Consider the following 20,343-nt stretch of genomic DNA (forward strand, 5'->3'; position numbering starts at 1 on the left):
GGCCAAGTCTGAACTGGGGTGGCAGAGTGGGCTAAAGAACGGTGATGGATCAAACCCAGATCTGTTGGCTGGGTGTGAGTGTTTGATTGGTTCTGATGCTCCGTCCATCACCACCCCCTTTTGTACCGGTTTGTTCGCCATAAGTTGGCAGGGCATACACAGACGTGAGTCCCTTGCTCACTTTGCCACTGGATTCAAGCAAGCCTGGCTGAAGACGGCTGAAATGCCAGAAACCGGTCCTAGGAAGCTTGTTTCCGGTCCAGGGAAGGCATGGCTTGGTAGTTCGGGCTGGACTGTTCCCATGAGGTACAGGGTCAGACTGATTTGCATATGGCCATGTCTGAACTGGGGTGGCAGAGTGGGCTAAAGAACGGTGATGGATCAAACCCAGATCTGTTGACTGGGTGTGAGTGTTTGATTGGTTCTGATGCTCCGTCCATCACCACCCCCTTTTGTACCGGTTTGTTCGCCATAAGTTGGCAGGGCATACACAGACGTGAGTCCCTTGCTCACTTTGCCACTGGATTCAAGCAAGCCTGGCTGAAGACGGCTGAAATGCCAGAAACCGGTCCTAGGAAGCTTGTTTCCTGTCCAGGGAGGCATGGCTTGGCAGTTTGGGCTGGACTGTTCCCATGAGGCACAGGGTCAGACTGATTTGCATATGGCCATGTCTGAACTGGGGTGGCAGAGTGGGCTAAAGAACGGTGATGGATCAAACCCAGATCTTTTGACTGGGTGTGAGTGTTTGATTGGTTCTGATGCTCCGTCCATCACCACCCCCTTTTGTACCGCTTTGTTCGCCATAAGTTGGCTGGGCATACTCAGACGTGAGTCCCTTGCTCACTTTGCCACTGGATTCAAGCAAGCCTGGCTGAAAACGGCTGAAATGCCAGAAACCGGTCCTAGGAAGCTTGTTTCCGGTCCAGGGAAGGCATGGCTTGGCAGTTCGGGCTGCACTGTTCCCATGAGGCACAGGGTCAGACTGATTTGCATATGGCCATGTCTGAACTGGGGTGGCAGAGTGGGCTAAAGAAAGGTGATGGATCAAACCCAGATCTGTTGACTGGGTGTGAGTGTTTGATTGGTTCTGATGCTCCGTCCATCACCACCCCCTTTTGTACCGCTTTGTTCGCCATAAGTTGGCAGGGCATACTCAGACGTGAGTCCCTTGCTCACTTTGCCACTGGATTCAAGCAAGCCTGGCTGAAGACGGCTGAAATGCCAGAAACCGGTCCTAGGAAGCTTGTTTCCGGTCCAGGGAAGGCATGGCTTGGCAGTTCGGGCTGGACTGTTCCCATGAGGCACAGGGTCAGACTGATTTGCATATGGCCATGTCTGAACTGGGGTGGCAGAGTGCGCTAAAGAACGGTGATGGATCAAACCCAGATCTATTGACTGGGTGTGAGTGTTTGATTGGTTCTGATGCTCCGTCCATCACCACCCCCTTTTGTACCGCTTTGTTCGCCATAAGTTGGCAGGGCATACTCAGACGTGAGTCCCTTGCTCACTTTGCCACTGGATTCAAGCAAGCCTGGCTGAAGACGGCTGAAATGCCAGAAACCGGTCCTAGGAAGCTTGTTTCCGGTCCAGGGAAGGCATGGCTTGGCAGTTCGGGCTGGACTGTTCCCATGAGGCACAGGGTCAGACTGATTTGCATATGGCCATGTCTGAACTGGGGTGGCAGAGTGGGCTAAAGAACGGTGATGGATCAAACCCAGATCTGTTGACTGGGTGTGAGTGTTTGATTGGTTCTGATGCTCCGTCCATCACCACCCCTGTTTGTACCGCTTTGTTCGCCATAAGTTGGCAGGGCATACTAAGACGTGAGTCCCTTGCTCACTTTGCCACTGGATTCAAGCAAGCCTGGCTGAAGACGGCTGAAATGCCAGAAACCGGTCCTAGGAAGCTTGTTTCCGGTCCAGGGAAGGCATGGCTTGGCAGTTCTGGCTGGACTGTTCCCATGAGGCACAGGGTCAGACTGATTTGCATATGGCCATGTCTGAACTGGGGTGGCAGAGTGGGCTAAAGAACGGTGATGGATCAAACCCAGATCTGTTGACTGGGTGTGAGTGTTTGATTGGTTCTGATGCTCCTTCCATCACCACCCCCTTTTGTACCGCTTTGTTCGCCATAAGTTGGCAGGGCATACTCAGACGTGAGTCCCTTGATCACTTTGCCACTGGATTCAAGCAAGCCTGGCTGAAGACGGCTGAAATGCCAGAAACCGGTCCTAGGAAGCTTGTTTCCGGTCCAGGGAAGGCATGGCTTGGCAGTTCGGGCTGGACTGTTCCCATGAGTCACAGGGTCAGACTGATTTGCATATGGCCATGTCTGAACTGGGGTGGCAGAGTGGGCTAAAGAACGGTGATGGATCAAACCCAGATCTGTTGACTGGGTGTGAGTGTTTGATTGGTTCTTATGCTCCGTCCATCACCACCCCCTTTTGTACCGCTTTGTTCGCCATAAGTTGGCAGGGCATACTCAGACGTGAGTCCCTTGCTCACTTTGCCACAGGATTCAAGCAAGCCTGGCTGAAGACGGCTGAAATGCCAGAAACCGGTCCTAGGAAGCTTGTTTCCGGTCCAGGGAAGGCATGGCTTGGCAGTTCGGGCTGGACTGTTCCCATGAGGCACAGGGTCAGACTGATTTGCATATGGCCATGTCTGAACTGGGGTGGCAGAGTGGGCTAAAGAACGGTGATGGATCAAACCCAGATCTGTTGACTGGGTCTGATGGTTTGATTGGTTCTGATGCTCCGTCCATCACCACCCCCTTTTGTACCGCTTTGTTCGCCATAAGTTGGCAGGGCATACTCAGACGTGAGTCCCTTCCTCACTTTGCCACTGGATTCAAGTAAGCCTGGCTGAAGACGGCTGAAATGCCAGAAACCGGTCCTAGGAAGCTTGTTTCCGGTCCAGGGAAGGCATGGCTTGGCAGTTCGGGCTGGACTGTTCCCATGAGGCACAGGGTCAGACTGATTTGCATATGGCCATGTCTGAACTGGGGTGGCAGAGTGGGCTAAAGAACGGTGATGGATCAAACCCAGATCTGTTGACTCGGTGTGAGTGTTTGATTGGTTCTGATGCTCCGTCCATCACCACCCCCTTTTGTACCGCTTTGTTCGCCATAAGTTGGCAGGGCATACTCAGACGTGAGTCCCATGCTCACTTTGCCACTGGATTCAAGCAAGCCTGGCTGAAGACGGCTGAAATGCCAGAAACCGGTCCTAGGAAGCTTGTTTCCGGTCGAGGGAAGGCATGGCTTGGCAGTTCGGGCTGGATTGCTCCCATGAGGCACAGGGTCAGACTGATTTGCATATGGCCATGTCTGAACTGGGGTGGCAGAGTGGGCTAAAGAACGGTGATGGATCAAACCCAGATCTGTTGACTGGGTGTGAGTGTTTGATTGGTTCTGATGCTCCGTCCATCACCACCCCCGTTTGTACCGCTTTGTTCGCCATAAGTTGGCAGGGCATACTCAGACGTGAGTCCCTTGCTCACTTTGCCACTGGATTCAAGCAAGCCTGGCTGAAGACGGCTGAAATGCCAGAAACGGTCCTAGGAAGCTAGTTTCCGGTCCAGGGAAGGCATGGCTTGGCAGTTCGGGCTGGACTGTTCCCATGAGGCACAGGGTCAGACTGACTTGCATATGGCCATGTCTGAACTGGGGTGGCAGAGTGGGCTAAAGAACGGTGATGGATCAAACCCAGATCTGTTGACTGGGTGTGAGTGCTTGATTGGTTCTGATGCTCCGTCCATCACCACCCCCTTTTGTGCCGCTTTGTTCGCCATAAGTTGGCAGGGCATACTCAGACGTGAGTCCCTTGCTCACTTTGCCACTGGATTCAAGCAAGCCTGGCTGAAGACGGCTGAAATGCCAGAAACCGGTCCTAGGAAGCTTGTTTCCGGTCCAGGGAAGGCATGGCTTGGCAGTTCGGGCTGGACTGTTCCCATGAGGCACAGGGTCAGACTGACTTGCATATGGCCATGTCTGAACTGGGGTGGCAGAGTGGGCTAAAGAACGGTGATGGATCAAACCCAGATCTGTTGACTGGGTGTGAGTGCTTGATTGGTTCTGATGCTCCGTCCATCACCACCCCCTTTTGTACCGCTTTGTTCGCCATAAGTTGGCAGGGCATACTCAGACGTGAGTCCCTTGCTCACTTTGCCACTGGATTCAAGCAAGCCTGGCTGAAGACGGCTGAAATGCCAGAAACCGGTCCTAGGAAGCTTGTTTCCGGTCCAGGGAAGGCATGGCTTGGCAGTTCGGGCTGGACTGTTCCCATGAGGCACAGGGTCAGACTGATTTGCATATGGCCATGTCTGAACTGGGGTGGCAGAGTGGGCTAAAGAACGGTGATGGATCAAACCCAGATCTGTTGACTGGGTGTGAGTGTTTGATTGGTTCTGATGCTCCGTCCATCACCACCCCCTTTTGTACCGCTTTGTTCGCCATAAGTTGGCAGGGCATACACAGACGTGAGTCCCTTGCTCACTTTGCCACTGGATTCAAGCAAGCCTGGCTGAAGACGGCTGAAATGCCAGAAACCGGTCCTAGGAAGCTTGTTTCCGGTCCAGGGAAGGCATGGCTTGGCAGTTCGGGCTGGACTGTTCCCATGAGGCACAGGGTCAGACTGATTTGCATATGGCCATGTCTGAACTGGGGTGGCAGAGTGGGCTAAAGAACGGTGATGGATCAAACCCAGATCTGTTGACTGGGTGTGAGTGTTTGATTGGTTCTGATGCTCCGTCCATCACCACCCCCTTTTGTACCGCTTTGTTCGCCATAAGTTGGCAGGGCATACTCAGACGTGAGTCCCTTGCTCACTTTGCCACTGGATTCAAGCAAGCCTGGCTGAAGATGGCTGAAATGCCAGAAACCGGTCCTAGGAAGCTTGTTTCCGGTCCAGGGAAGGCATGGCTTGGCAGTTCGGGCTGGACTGTTCCCATGAGGCACAGGGTCAGACTGATTTGCATATGGCCATGTCTGAACTGGGGTGGCAGAGTGGGCTAAAGAACGGTGATGGATCAAACCCAGATCTGTTGACTGGGTGTGAGTGTTTGATTGGTTCTGATGCTCCGTCCATCACCACCCCCTTTTGTACCGCTTTGTTCGCCATAAGTTGGCAGGGCATACTCAGACGTGAGTCCCTTGCTCACTTTGCCACTGGATTCAAGCAAGCCTGGCTGAAGACGGCTGAAATGCCAGAAACCGGTCCTAGGAAGCTTGTTTCCGGTCCAGGGAAGGCATGGCTTGGCAGTTCGGGCTGGACTGTTCCCATGAGTCACAGGGTCAGACTGATTTGCATATGGCCATGTCTGAACTGGGGTGGCAGAGTGGGCTAAAGAACGGTGATGGATCAAACCCAGATCTGTTGACTGGGTGTGAGTGTTTGATTGGTTCTGATGCTTCTTCCATCACCACCCCTTTTTGTACCGCTTTGTTCGCCATAAGTTGGCAGGGCATACTCAGACGTGAGTCCCTTGCTCACTTTGCCACTGGATTCAAGCAAGCCTGGCTGAAGACGGCTGAAATGCCAGAAACCGGTCCTAGGAAGCTTGTTTCCGGTCCAGGGAAGGCATGGCTTGGCAGTTCGGGCTGGACTGTTTCCATGAGGCACAGGGTCAGACTGATTTGCATATGGCCATGTCTGAACTGGGGTGGCAGAGTGGGCTAAAGAACGGTGATGGATCAAACCCAGATCTGTTGACTGGGTGTGAGTGTTTGATTGGTTCTGATGCTCCGTCCATCACCACCTCCTTTTGTACCGCTTTGTTCGCCATAAGTTGGCAGGGCATACTCAGACGTGAGTCCCTTGCTCACTTTGCCACTGGATTCAAGCAAGCCTGGCTGAAGACGGCTGAAATGCCAGAAACCGGTCCTAGGAAGCTTGTTTCCGGTCCAGGGAAGGCATGGCTTGGCAGTTCGGGCTGGACTGTTCCCATGAGGCACAGGGTCAGACTGATTTGCATATGGCCATGTCTGAACTGGGGTGGCAGAGTGGGCTAAAGAACGGTGATGGATCAAACCCAGATCTGTTGACTGGGTGTGAGTGTTTGATTGGTTCTGATGCTCCGTCCATCACCACCCCCTTTTGTACCGCTTTGTTCGCCATAAGTTGGCAGGGCATACTCAGACGTGAGTCCCTTGCTCACTTTGCCACTGGATTCAAGCAAGCCTGGCTGAAGACGGCTGAAATGCCAGAAGCCGGTCCTAGGAAGCTTGTTTCCGGTCCAGGGAAGGCATGGCTTGGCAGTTCGGGCTGGACTGTTCCCATGAGGCACAGGGTCAGACTGATTTGCATATGGCCATGTCTGAACTGGGGTGGCAGAGTGGGCTAAAGAACGGTGATGGATCAAACCCAGATCTGTTGACTGGGTGTGAGTGTTTGATTGGTTCTGATGCTCCGTCCATCACCACCCCCTTTTGTACCGCTTTGTTCGCCATAAGTTGGCAGGGCATACTCAGACGTGAGTCCCTTGCTCACTTTGCCACTGGATTCAAGCAAGCCTGGCTGAAGATGGCTGAAATGCCAGAAACCGGTCCTAGGAAGCTTGTTTCCGGTCCAGGGAAGGCATGGCTTGGGAGTTCGGGCTGGACTGTTCCCATGAGGCACAGGGTCAGACTGATTTGCATATGGCCATGTCTGAACTGGGGTGGCAGAGTGGGCTAAAGAATGGTGATGGATCAAACCCAGATCTGTTGACTGGGTGTGAGTGTTTGATTGGTTCTGATGCTCCGTCCATCACCACCCCCTTTTGTACCGCTTTGTTCGCCATAAGTTGGCAGGGCATACTCAGACGTGAGTCCCTTGCTCACTTTGCCACTGGATTCAAGCAAGCCTGGCTGAAGACGGCTGAAATGCCAGAAACCGGTCCTAGGAAGCTTGTTTCCGGTCCAGGGAAGGCATGGCTTGGCAGTTCGGGCTGGACTGTTCCCATGAGGCACAGGGTCGGACTGATTTGCATATGGCCATGTCTGAACTGGGGTGGCAGAGTGGGCTAAAGAACGGTGATGGATCAAACCCAGATCTGTTGACTGGGTGTGAGTGTTTGATTGGTTCTGATGCTCCGTCCATCACCACCCCCTTTTGTACCGCTTTGTTCGCCATAAGTTGGCAGGGCATACTCAGACGTGAGTCCCTTGCTCACTTTGCCACTGGATTCAAGCAAGCCTGGCTGAAGACGGCTGAAATGCCAGAAACCGGTCCTAGGAAGCTTGTTTCCGGTCCAGGGAAGGCATGGCTTGGCAGTTCGGGCTGGACTGTTCCCATGAGGCACAGGGTCAGACTGATTTGCATATGGCCATGTCTGAACTGGGGTGGCAGAGTGGGCTAAAGAACGGTGATGGCTCAAACCCAGATCTGTTGACTGGGTGTGAGTGTTTGATTGGTTCTGATGCTCCGTCCATCACCACCCCCTTTTGTACCGCTTTGTTCGCCATAAGTTGGCAGGGCATACTCAGACGTGAGTCCCTTGCTCACTTTGCCACTCGATTCAAGCAAGCCTGGCTGAAGACGGCTGAAATGCCAGAAACCGGTCCTAGGAAGCTTGTTTCCGGTCCAGGGAAGGCATGGCTTGGCAGTTCGGGCTGGACTGTTCCCATGAGGCACAGGGTCAGACTGATTTGCATATGGCCATGTCTTAACTGGGGTGGCAGAGTGGGCTAAAGAACGGTGATGGATCAAACCCAGATCTGTTGACTGGGTGTGAGTGTTTGATTGGTTCTGATGCTCCGTCCATCACCACCCCCTTTTGTACCGCTTTGTTCGCCATAAGTTGGCAGGGCATACTCAGAAGTGAGTCCCTTGCTCACTTTGCCACTGGATTCAAGCAAGCCTGGCTGAAGACGGCTGAAATGCCAGAAACCGGTCCTAGGAAGCTTGTTTCCGGTCCAGGGAAGGCATGGCTTGGCAGTTCGGGCTGGACAGTTCCCATGAGGCACAGGGTCAGACTGATTTGCATATGGCCATGTCTGAACTGGGGTGGCAGAGTGGGCTAAAGAACGGTGATGGATCAAACCCAGATCTGTTGACTGGGTGTGAGTGTTTGATTGGTTCTGATGCTCCGTCCATCACCACCCCCTTTTGTACCGCTTTGTTCGCCATAAGTTGGCAGGGCATACTCAGACGTGAGTCCCTTGCTCACTTTGCCACTGGATTCAAGCAAGCCTGGCTGAAGACGGCTGAAATGCCAGAAACCGGTCCTAGGAAGCTTGTTTCCGGTCCAGGGAAGGCATGGCTTGGCAGTTCGGGCTGGACTGTTCCCATGAGGCACAGGGTCAGACTGATTTGCATATGGCCATGTCTGAACTGGGGTGGCAGAGTGGGCTAAAGAACGGTGATGGATCAAACCCAGATCTGTTGACTGGGTGTGAGTGTTTGATTGGTTCTGATGCTCCGTCCATCACCACCCCCTTTTGTACCGCTTTGTTCGCCATAAGTTGGCAGGGCATACTCAGACGTGAGTCCCTTGCTCACTTTGCCACTGGATTCAAGCAAGCCTGGCTGAAGACGGCTGAAATGCCAGAAACCGGTCCTAGGAAGCTTGTTTCCGGTCCAGGGAAGGCATGGCTTGGCAGTTCGGGCTGGACTGTTCCCATGAGGCACAGGGTCAGACTGATTTGCATATGGCCATGTCTGAACTGGGGTGGCAGAGTGGGCTAAAGAACGGTGATGGATCAAACCCAGATCTGTTGACTCGGTGTGAGTGTTTGATTGGTTCTGATGCTCCGTCCATCACCACCCCCTTTTGTACCGCTTTGTTCGCCATAAGTTGGCAGGGCATACTCAGACGTGAGTCCCTTGCTCACTTTGCCACTGGATTCAAGCAAGCCTGGCTGAAGACGGCTGAAATGCCAGAAACCGGTCCTAGGAAGCTTGTTTCTGGTCCAGGGAAGGCATGGCTTGGGAGTTCGGGCTGGACTGTTCCCATGAGGCACAGGGTCAGACTGATTTGCATATGGCCATGTCTGAACTGGGGTGGCAGAGTGGGCTAAAGAACGGTGATGGATCAAACCCAGATCTGTTGACTGGGTGTGAGTGTTGGATTGGTTCTGATGCTCCGTCCATCACCACCCCCTTTTGTACCGCTTTGTTCTCCATAAGTTGGCAGGGCATACTCAGACGTGAGTCCCTTGCTCACTTTGCCACTGGATTCAAGCAAGCCTGGCTGAAGACGGCTGAAATGCCAGAAACCGGTCCTAGGAAGCTTGTGTCCGGTCCAGGGAAGGCATGGCTTGGCAGTTCGGGCTGGACTGTTCCCATGAGGCACAGGGTCAGACTGATTTGCATATGGCCATGTCTGAACTGGGGTGGCAGAGTGGGCTAAAGAACGGTGATGGATCAAACCCAGATCTGTTGACTGGGTGTGAGTGTTTGATTGGTTCTGATGCTCCGTCCATCACCACCCCCTTTTGTACCGCTTTGTTCGCCATAAGTTGGCAGGGCATACACAGACGTGAGTCCCTTGCTCACTTTGCCACTGGATTCAAGCAAGCCTGGCTGAAGACGGCTGAAATGCCAGAAACCGGTCCTAGGAAGCTTGTTTCCGGTCCAGGGAAGGCATGGCTTGGCAGTTCGGGCTGGACTGTTCCCATGAGGCACAGGGTCAGACTGATTTGCATATGGCCATGTCTTAACTGGGGTGGCAGAGTGGGCTAAAGAACGGTGATGGATCAAACCCAGATCTGTTGACTGGGTGTGAGTGTTTGATTGGTTCTGATGCTCCGTCCATCACCACCCCCTTTTGTACCGCTTTGTTCGCCATAAGTTGGCAGGGCATACTCAGACGTGAGTCCCTTGCTCACTTTGCCACTGGATTCAAGCAAGCCTGGCTGATGACGGCTGAAATGCCAGAAACCTAGGAAGCTTGTTTCCGGTCCAGGGAAGGCATGGCTTGGCAGTACGGGCTGGACTGTTCCCATGAGGCACAGGGTCAGACTGATTTGTATATGGCCATGTCTGAACTGGGGTGGCAGAGTGGGCTAAAGAACGGTGATGGATCAATCCCAGATTTGTTGACTGGGTGTGAGTGTTTGATTGGTTCTGATGCTCCGTCCATCACCACCCCCTTTTGTACCGCTTTGTTCGCCATAAGTTGGCAGGGCATACTCAGACGTGAGTCCCTTGCTCACTTTGCCACTGGATTCAAGCAAGCCTGGCTGAAGACGGCTGAAATGCCAGAAACCGGTCCTAGGAAGCTTGTTTCCGGTCCAGGGAAGGCATGGCTTGGCAGTTCGGGCTGGACTGTTCCCATGAGGCACAGGGTCAGACTGATTTGCATATGGCCATGTCTGAACTGGGGTGGCAGAGTGGGCTAAAGAACGGTGATGGATCAAACCCAGATCTGTTGACTGGGTGTGAGTGTTTGATTGGTTCTGATGCTCCGTCCATCACCACCCCCTTTTGTACCGCTTTGTTCGCCATAAGTTGGCAGGGCATACTCAGACGGGAGTCCCTTGCTCACTTTGCCACTGGATTCAAGCAAGCCTGGCTGAAAACGACTGAAATGCCAGAAACCGGTCCTAGGAAGCTTGTTTCCGGTCCAGGGAAGGCATGGCTTGGCAGTTCGGGCTGGACTGTTCCCATGAGGCACAGGGTCAGACTGATTTGCATATGGCCATGTCTGAACTGGGGTGGCAGAGTGGGCTAAAGAACGGTGATGGATCAAACCCAGATCTGTTGACTGGGTGTGAGTGTTTGATTGGTTCTGATGCTCCGTCCATCACCACCCCCTTTTGTACCGCTTTGTTCGCCATAAGTTGGCAGGGCATACTCAGACGTGAGTCCCTTGCTCACTTTGCCACTGGATTCAAGCAAGCCTGGCTGAAGACGGCTGAAATGCCAGAAACCAGTCCTAGGAAGCTTGTTTCTGGTCCAGGGAAGGCATGGCTTGGCAGTTCGGGCTGGACTGTTCCCATGAGGCACAGGGTCAGACTGATTTGCATATGGCCATGTCTTAACTGGGGTGGCAGAGTGGGCTAAAGAACGGTGATGGATCAAACCCAGATCTGTTGACTGGGTGTGAGTGTTTGATTGGTTCTGATGCTCCGTCCATCACCACCCCCTTTTGTACCGCTTTGTTCGCCATAAGTTGGCAGGGCATACTCAGACGTGAGTCCCTTGCTCACTTTGCCACTGGATTCAAGCAAGCCTGGCTGAAGATGGCTGAAATGCCAGAAACCGGTCCTAGGAAGCTTGTTTCCGGTCCAGGGAAGGCATGGCTTGGCAGTTCGGGCTGGACTGTTCCCATGAGGCACAGGGTCAGACTGATTTGCATATGGCCATGTCTGAACTGGGGTGGCAGAGTGGGCTAAAGAACGGTGATGGATCAAACCCAGATCTGTTGACTGGGTGTGAGTGTTTGATTGGTTCTGATGCTCCGTCCATCACCACCCCCTTTTGTACCGCTTTGTTCGCCATAAGTTGGCAGGGCATACTCAGACATGAGTCCCTTGCTCACTTTGCCACTGGATTCAAGCAAGCCTGGCTGAAGACGGCTGAAATGCCAGAAACCGGTCCTAGGAAGCTGTTTCCGGTCCAGGGAAGGCATGGCTTGGCAGTTCGGGCTGGACTGTTCCCATGAGGCACAGGGTCAGACTGATTTGCATATGGCCATGTCTGAACTGGGGTGGCAGAGTGGGCTAAAGAACGGTGATGGATCAAACCCAGATCTGTTGACTGGGTGTGAGTGTTTGATTGGTTCTGATGCTCCGTCCATCACCACCCCCTTTTGTACCGCTTTGTTCGCCATAAGTTGGCAGGGCATACTCAGACGTGAGTCCCTTGCTCACTTTGCCACTGGATTCAAGCAAGCCTGGCTGAAGACGGCTGAAATGCCAGAAACCGGTCCTAGGAAGCTTGTTTCCGGTCCAGGGAAGGCATGGCTTGGCAGTTCGGGCTGGACAGTTCCCATGAGGCACAGGGTCAGACTGATTTGCATATGGCCATGTCTGAACTGGGGTGGCAGAGTGGGCTAAAGAACGGTGATGGATCAAACCCAGATCTGTTGACTGGGTGTGAGTGTTTGATTGGTTCTGATGCTCCGTCCATCACCACCCCCTTTTGTACCGCTTTGTTCGCCATAAGTTGGCAGGGCATACTCAGACGTGAGTCCCTTGCTCACTTTGCCACTGGATTCAAGCAAGCCTGGCTGAAGACGGCTGAAATGCCAGAAACCGGTCCTGGGAAGCTTGTTTCCGGTCCAGGGAAGGCATGGCTTGGCAGTTCGGGCTGGACTGTTCCCATGAGGCACAGGGTCAGACTGATTTGCATATGGCCATGTCTGAACTGGGGTGGCAGAGTGGGCTAAAGAACGGTGATGGATCAAACCCAGATCTGTTGACTGGGTGTGAGTGTTTGATTGGTTCTGATGCTCCGTCCATCACCACCCCCTTTTGTACCGCTTTGTTCGCCATAAGTTGGCAGGGCATACTCAGACGTGAGTCCCTTGCTCACTTTGCCACTGGATTCAAGCAAGCCTGGCTGAAGACGGCTGAAATGCCAGAAACCGGTCCTAGGAAGCTTGTTTCCGGTCCAGGGAAGGCATGGCTTGGCAGTTCGGGCTGGACTGTTTCCATGAGGCACAGGGTCAGACTGATTTGCATATGGCCATGTCTGAACTGGGGTGGCAGAGTGGGCTAAAGAACGGTGATGGATCAAACCCAGATCTGTTGACTGGGTGTGAGTGTTTGATTGGTTCTGATGCTCCGTCCATCACCACCTCCTTTTGTACCGCTTTGTTCGCCATAAGTTGGCAGGGCATACTCAGACGTGAGTCCCTTGCTACCTTTGCCACTGGATTCAAGCAAGCCTGGCTGAAGACGGCTGAAATGCCAGAAACCGGTCCTAGGAAGCTTGTTTCCGGTCCAGGGAAGGCATGGCTTGGCAGTTCGGGCTGGACTGTTCCCATGAGGCACAGGGTCAGACTGATTTGCATATGGCCATGTCTGAACTGGGGTGGCAGAGTGGGCTAAAGAACGGTGATGGATCAAACCCAGATCTGTTGACTGGGTGTGAGTGTTTGATTGGTTCTGATGCTCCGTCCATCACCACCCCCTTTTGTACCGCTTTGTTCGCCATAAGTTGGCAGGGCATACTCAGACGTGAGTCCCTTGCTCACTTTGCCACTGGATTCAAGCAAGCCTGGCTGAAGACGGCTGAAATGCCAGAAGCCGGTCCTAGGAAGCTTGTTTCCGGTCCAGGGAAGGCATGGCTTGGCAGTTCGGGCTGGACTGTTCCCATGAGGCACAGGGTCAGACTGATTTGCATATGGCCATGTCTGAACTGGGGTGGCAGAGTGGGCTAAAGAACGGTGATGGATCAAACCCAGATCTGTTGACTGGGTGTGAGTGTTTGATTGGTTCTGATGCTCCGTCCATCACCACCCCCTTTTGTACCGCTTTGTTCGCCATAAGTTGGCAGGGCATACTCAGACGTGAGTCCCTTGCTCACTTTGCCACTGGATTCAAGCAAGCCTGGCTGAAGATGGCTGAAATGCCAGAAACCGGTCCTAGGAAGCTTGTTTCCGGTCCAGGGAAGGCATGGCTTGGGAGTTCGGGCTGGACTGTTCCCATGAGGCACAGGGTCAGACTGATTTGCATATGGCCATGTCTGAACTGGGGTGGCAGAGTGGGCTAAAGAATGGTGATGGATCAAACCCAGATCTGTTGACTGGGTGTGAGTGTTTGATTGGTTCTGATGCTCCGTCCATCACCACCCCCTTTTGTACCGCTTTGTTCGCCATAAGTTGGCAGGGCATACTCAGACGTGAGTCCCTTGCTCACTTTGCCACTGGATTCAAGCAAGCCTGGCTGAAGACGGCTGAAATGCCAGAAACCGGTCCTAGGAAGCTTGTTTCCGGTCCAGGGAAGGCATGGCTTGGCAGTTCGGGCTGGACTGTTCCCATGAGGCACAGGGTCGGACTGATTTGCATATGGCCATGTCTGAACTGGGGTGGCAGAGTGGGCTAAAGAACGGTGATGGATCAAACCCAGATCTGTTGACTGGGTGTGAGTGTTTGATTGGTTCTGATGCTCCGTCCATCACCACCCCCTTTTGTACCGCTTTGTTCGCCATAAGTTGGCAGGGCATACTCAGACGTGAGTCCCTTGCTCACTTTGCCACTGGATTCAAGCAAGCCTGGCTGAAGACGGCTGAAATGCCAGAAACCGGTCCTAGGAAGCTTGTTTCCGGTCCAGGGAAGGCATGGCTTGGCAGTTCGGGCTGGACTGTTCCCATGAGGCACAGGGTCAGACTGATTTGCATATGGCCATGTCTGAACTGGGGTGGCAGAGTGGGCTAAAGAACGGTGATGGCTCAAACCCAGATCTGTTGACTGGGTGTGAGTGTTTGATTGGTTCTGATGCTCCGTCCATCACCACCCCCTTTTGTACCGCTTTGTTCGCCATAAGTTGGCAGGGCATACTCAGACGTGAGTCCCTTGCTCACTTTGCCACTCGATTCAAGCAAGCCTGGCTGAAGACGGCTGAAATGCCAGAAACCGGTCCTAGGAAGCTTGTTTCCGGTCCAGGGAAGGCATGGCTTGGCAGTTCGGGCTGGACTGTTCCCATGAGGCACAGGGTCAGACTGATTTGCATATGGCCATGTCTTAACTGGGGTGGCAGAGTGGGCTAAAGAACGGTGATGGATCAAACCCAGATCTGTTGACTGGGTGTGAGTGTTTGATTGGTTCTGATGCTCCGTCCATCACCACCCCCTTTTGTACCGCTTTGTTCGCCATAAGTTGGCAGGGCATACTCAGACGTGAGTCCCTTGCTCACTTTGCCACTGGATTCAAGCAAGCCTGGCTGAAGACGGCTGAAATGCCAGAAACCGGTCCTAGGAAGCTTGTTTCCGGTCCAGGGAAGGCATGGCTTGGCAGTTCGGGCTGGACAGTTCCCATGAGGCACAGGGTCAGACTGATTTGCATATGGCCATGTCTGAACTGGGGTGGCAGAGTGGGCTAAAGAACGGTGATGGATCAAACCCAGATCTGTTGACTGGGTGTGAGTGTTTGATTGGTTCTGATGCTCCGTCCATCACCACCCCCTTTTGTACCGCTTTGTTCGCCATAAGTTGGCAGGGCATACTCAGACGTGAGTCCCTTGCTCACTTTGCCACTGGATTCAAGCAAGCCTGGCTGAAGACGGCTGAAATGCCAGAAACCGGTCCTAGGAAGCTTGTTTCCGGTCCAGGGAAGGCATGGCTTGGCAGTTCGGGCTGGACTGTTCCCATGAGGCACAGGGTCAGACTGATTTGCATATGGCCATGTCTGAACTGGGGTGGCAGAGTGGGCTAAAGAACGGTGATGGATCAAACCCAGATCTGTTGACTGGGTGTGAGTGTTTGATTGGTTCTGATGCTCCGTCCATCACCACCCCCTTTTGTACCGCTTTGTTCGCCATAAGTTGGCAGGGCATACTCAGACGTGAGTCCCTTGCTCACTTTGCCACTGGATTCAAGCAAGCCTGGCTGAAGACGGCTGAAATGCCAGAAACCGGTCCTAGGAAGCTTGTTTCCGGTCCAGGGAAGGCATGGCTTGGCAGTTCGGGCTGGACTGTTCCCATGAGGCACAGGGTCAGACTGATTTGCATATGGCCATGTCTGAACTGGGGTGGCAGAGTGGGCTAAAGAACGGTGATGGATCAAACCCAGATCTGTTGACTCGGTGTGAGTGTTTGATTGGTTCTGATGCTCCGTCCATCACCACCCCCTTTTGTACCGCTTTGTTCGCCATAAGTTGGCAGGGCATACTCAGACGTGAGTCCCTTGCTCACTTTGCCACTGGATTCAAGCAAGCCTGGCTGAAGACGGCTGAAATGCCAGAAACCGGTCCTAGGAAGCTTGTTTCTGGTCCAGGGAAGGCATGGCTTGGGAGTTCGGGCTGGACTGTTCCCATGAGGCACAGGGTCAGACTGATTTGCATATGGCCATGTCTGAACTGGGGTGGCAGAGTGGGCTAAAGAACGGTGATGGATCAAACCCAGATCTGTTGACTGGGTGTGAGTGTTGGATTGGTTCTGATGCTCCGTCCATCACCACCCCCTTTTGTACCGCTTTGTTCTCCATAAGTTGGCAGGGCATACTCAGACGTGAGTCCCTTGCTCACTTTGCCACTGGATTCAAGCAAGCCTGGCTGAAGACGGCTGAAATGCCAGAAACCGGTCCTAGGAAGCTTGTGTCCGGTCCAGGGAAGGCATGGCTTGGCAGTTCGGGCTGGACTGTTCCCATGAGGCACAGGGTCAGACTGATTTGCATATGGCCATGTCTGAACTGGGGTGGCAGAGTGGGCTAAAGAACGGTGATGGATCAAACCCAGATCTGTTGACTGGGTGTGAGTGTTTGATTGGTTCTGATGCTCCGTCCATCACCACCCCCTTTTGTACCGCTTTGTTCGCCATAAGTTGGCAGGGCATACACAGACGTGAGTCCCTTGCTCACTTTGCCACTGGATTCAAGCAAGCCTGGCTGAAGACGGCTGAAATGCCAGAAACCAGTCCTAGGAAGCTTGTTTCCGGTCCAGGGAAGGCATGGCTTGGCAGTTCGGGCTGGACTGTTCCCATGAGGCACAGGGTCAGACTGATTTGCATATGGCCATGTCTTAACTGGGGTGGCAGAGTGGGCTAAAGAACGGTGATGGATCAAACCCAGATCTGTTGACTGGGTGTGAGTGTTTGATTGGTTCTGATGCTCCGTCCATCACCACCCCCTTTTGTACCGCTTTGTTCGCCATAAGTTGGCAGGGCATACTCAGACGTGAGTCCCTTGCTCACTTTGCCACTGGATTCAAGCAAGCCTGGCTGATGACGGCTGAAATGCCAGAAACCTAGGAAGCTTGTTTCCGGTCCAGGGAAGGCATGGCTTGGCAGTACGGGCTGGACTGTTCCCATGAGGCACAGGGTCAGACTGATTTGTATATGGCCATGTCTGAACTGGGGTGGCAGAGTGGGCTAAAGAACGGTGATGGATCAATCCCAGATTTGTTGACTGGGTGTGAGTGTTTGATTGGTTCTGATGCTCCGTCCATCACCACCCCCTTTTGTACCGCTTTGTTCGCCATAAGTTGGCAGGGCATACTCAGACGTGAGTCCCTTGCTCACTTTGCCACTGGATTCAAGCAAGCCTGGCTGAAGACGGCTGAAATGCCAGAAACCGGTCCTAGGAAGCTTGTTTCCGGTCCAGGGAAGGCATGGCTTGGCAGTTCGGGCTGGACTGTTCCCATGAGGCACAGGGTCAGACTGATTTGCATATGGCCATGTCTGAACTGGGGTGGCAGAGTGGGCTAAAGAACGGTGATGGATCAAACCCAGATCTGTTGACTGGGTGTGAGTGTTTGATTGGTTCTGATGCTCCGTCCATCACCACCCCCTTTTGTACCGCTTTGTTCGCCATAAGTTGGCAGGGCATACTCAGACGTGAGTCCCTTGCTCACTTTGCCACTGGATTCAAGCAAGCCTGGCTGAAAACGACTGAAATGCCAGAAACCGGTCCTAGGAAGCTTGTTTCCGGTCCAGGGAAGGCATGGCTTGGCAGTTCGGGCTGGACTGTTCCCATGAGGCACAGGGTCAGACTGATTTGCATATGGCCATGTCTGAACTGGGGTGGCAGAGTGGGCTAAAGAACGGTGATGGATCAAACCCAGATCTGTTGACTGGGTGTGAGTGTTTGATTGGTTCTGATGCTCCGTCCATCACCACCCCCTTTTGTACCGCTTTGTTCGCCATAAGTTGGCAGGGCATACTCAGACGTGAGTCCCTTGCTCACTTTGCCACTGGATTCAAGCAAGCCTAGCTGAAGACGGCTGAAATGCCAGAAACCAGTCCTAGGAAGCTTGTTTCTGGTCCAGGGAAGGCATGGCTTGGCAGTTCGGGCTGGACTGTTCCCATGAGGCACAGGGTCAGACTGATTTGCATATGGCCATGTCTGAACTGGGGTGGCAAAGTGGGCTAAAGAACGGTGATGGATCAAACCCAGATCTGTTGACTGGGTGTGAGTGTTTGATTGGTTCTGATGCTCCGTCCATCACCACCCCCTTTTGTACTGCTTTGTTCGCCATAAGTTGGCAGGGCATACACAGACGTGAGTCCCTTGCTCACTTTGCCACTGGATTCAAGCAAGCCTGGCTGAAGATGGCTGAAATGCCAGAAACCGGTCCTAGGAAGCTTGTTTCCGGTCCAGGGAAGGCATGGCTTGGCAGTTCGGGCTGGACTGTTCCCATGAGGCACAGGGTCAGACTGATTTGCATATGGCCATGTCTGAACTGGGGTGGCAGAGTGGGCTAAAGAACGGTGATGGATCAAACCCAGATCTGTTGACTGGGTGTGAGTGTTTGATTGGTTCTGATGCTCCGTCCATCACCACCCCCTTTTGTACCGCTTTGTTCGCCATAAGTTGGCAGGGCATACTCAGACATGAGTCCCTTGCTCACTTTGCCACTGGATTCAAGCAAGCCTGGCTGAAGACGGCTGAAATGCCAGAAACCGGTCCAAGGAAGCTGTTTCCGGTCCAGGGAAGGCATGGCTTGGCAGTTCGGGCTGGACTGTTCCCATGAGGCACAGGGTCAGACTGATTTGCATATGGCCATGTCTGAACTGGGGTGGCAGAGTGGGCTAAAGAACGGTGATGGATCAAACCCAGATCTGTTGACTGGGTGTGAGTGTTTGATTGGTTCTGATGCTCCGTCCATCACCACCCCCTTTTGTACCGCTTTGTTCGCCATAAGTTGGCAGGGCATACTCAGACGTGAGTCCCTTGCTCACTTTGCCACTGGATTCAAGCAAGCCTGGCTGAAGACGGCTGAAATGCCAGAAACCGGTCCTAGGAAGCTTGTTTCCGGTCCAGGGAAGGCATGGCTTGGCAGTTCGGGCTGGACAGTTCCCATGAGGCACAGGGTCAGACTGATTTGCATATGGCCATGTCTGAACTGGGGTGGCAGAGTGGGCTAAAGAACGGTGATGGATCAAACCCAGATCTGTTGACTGGGTGTGAGTGTTGGATTGGTTCTGATGCTCCGTCCATCACCACCCCCTTTTGTACCGCTTTGTTCTCCATAAGTTGGCAGGGCATACTCAGACGTGAGTCCCTTGCTCACTTTGCCACTGGATTCAAGCAAGCCTGGCTGAAGACGGCTGAAATGCCAGAAACCGGTCCTAGGAAGCTTGTGTCCGGTCCAGGGAAGGCATGGCTTGGCAGTTCGGGCTGGACTGTTCCCATGAGGCACAGGGTCAGACTGATTTGCATATGGCCATGTCTGAACTGGGGTGGCAGAGTGGGCTAAAGAACGGTGATGGATCAAACCCAGATCTGTTGACTGGGTGTGAGTGTTTGATTGGTTCTGATGCTCCGTCCATCACCACCCCCTTTTGTACCGCTTTGTTCGCCATAAGTTGGCAGGGCATACACAGACGTGAGTCCCTTGCTCACTTTGCCACTGGATTCAAGCAAGCCTGGCTGAAGACGGCTGAAATGCCAGAAACCAGTCCTAGGAAGCTTGTTTCCGGTCCAGGGAAGGCATGGCTTGGCAGTTCGGGCTGGACTGTTCCCATGAGGCACAGGGTCAGACTGATTTGCATATGGCCATGTCTTAACTGGGGTGGCAGAGTGGGCCAAAGAACGGTGATGGATCAAACCCAGATCTGTTGACTGGGTGTGAGTGTTTGATTGGTTCTGATGCTCCGTCCATCACCACCCCCTTTTGTACCGCTTTGTTCGCCATAAGTTGGCAGGGCATACTCAGACGTGAGTCCCTTGCTCACTTTGCCACTGGATTCAAGCAAGCCTGGCTGATGACGGCTGAAATGCCAGAAACCTAGGAAGCTTGTTTCCGGTCCAGGGAAGGCATGGCTTGGCAGTACGGGCTGGACTGTTCCCATGAGGCACAGGGTCAGACTGATTTGTATATGGCCATGTCTGAACTGGGGTGGCAGAGTGGGCTAAAGAACGGTGATGGATCAATCCCAGATTTGTTGACTGGGTGTGAGTGTTTGATTGGTTCTGATGCTCCGTCCATCACCACCCCCTTTTGTACCGCTTTGTTCGCCATAAGTTGGCAGGGCATACTCAGACGTGAGTCCCTTGCTCACTTTGCCACTGGATTCAAGCAAGCCTGGCTGAAGACGGCTGAAATGCCAGAAACCGGTCCTAGGAAGCTTGTTTCCGGTCCAGGGAAGGCATGGCTTGGCAGTTCGGGCTGGACTGTTCCCATGAGGCACAGGGTCAGACTGATTTGCATATGGCCATGTCTGAACTGGGGTGGCAGAGTGGGCTAAAGAACGGTGATGGATCAAACCCAGATCTGTTGACTGGGTGTGAGTGTTTGATTGGTTCTGATGCTCCGTCCATCA

This window comes from Triturus cristatus, chromosome 7 (genome assembly GCF_964204655.1).
Source record: "Triturus cristatus chromosome 7, aTriCri1.1, whole genome shotgun sequence".
Classification (NCBI taxonomy): domain Eukaryota; kingdom Metazoa; phylum Chordata; class Amphibia; order Caudata; family Salamandridae; genus Triturus; species Triturus cristatus.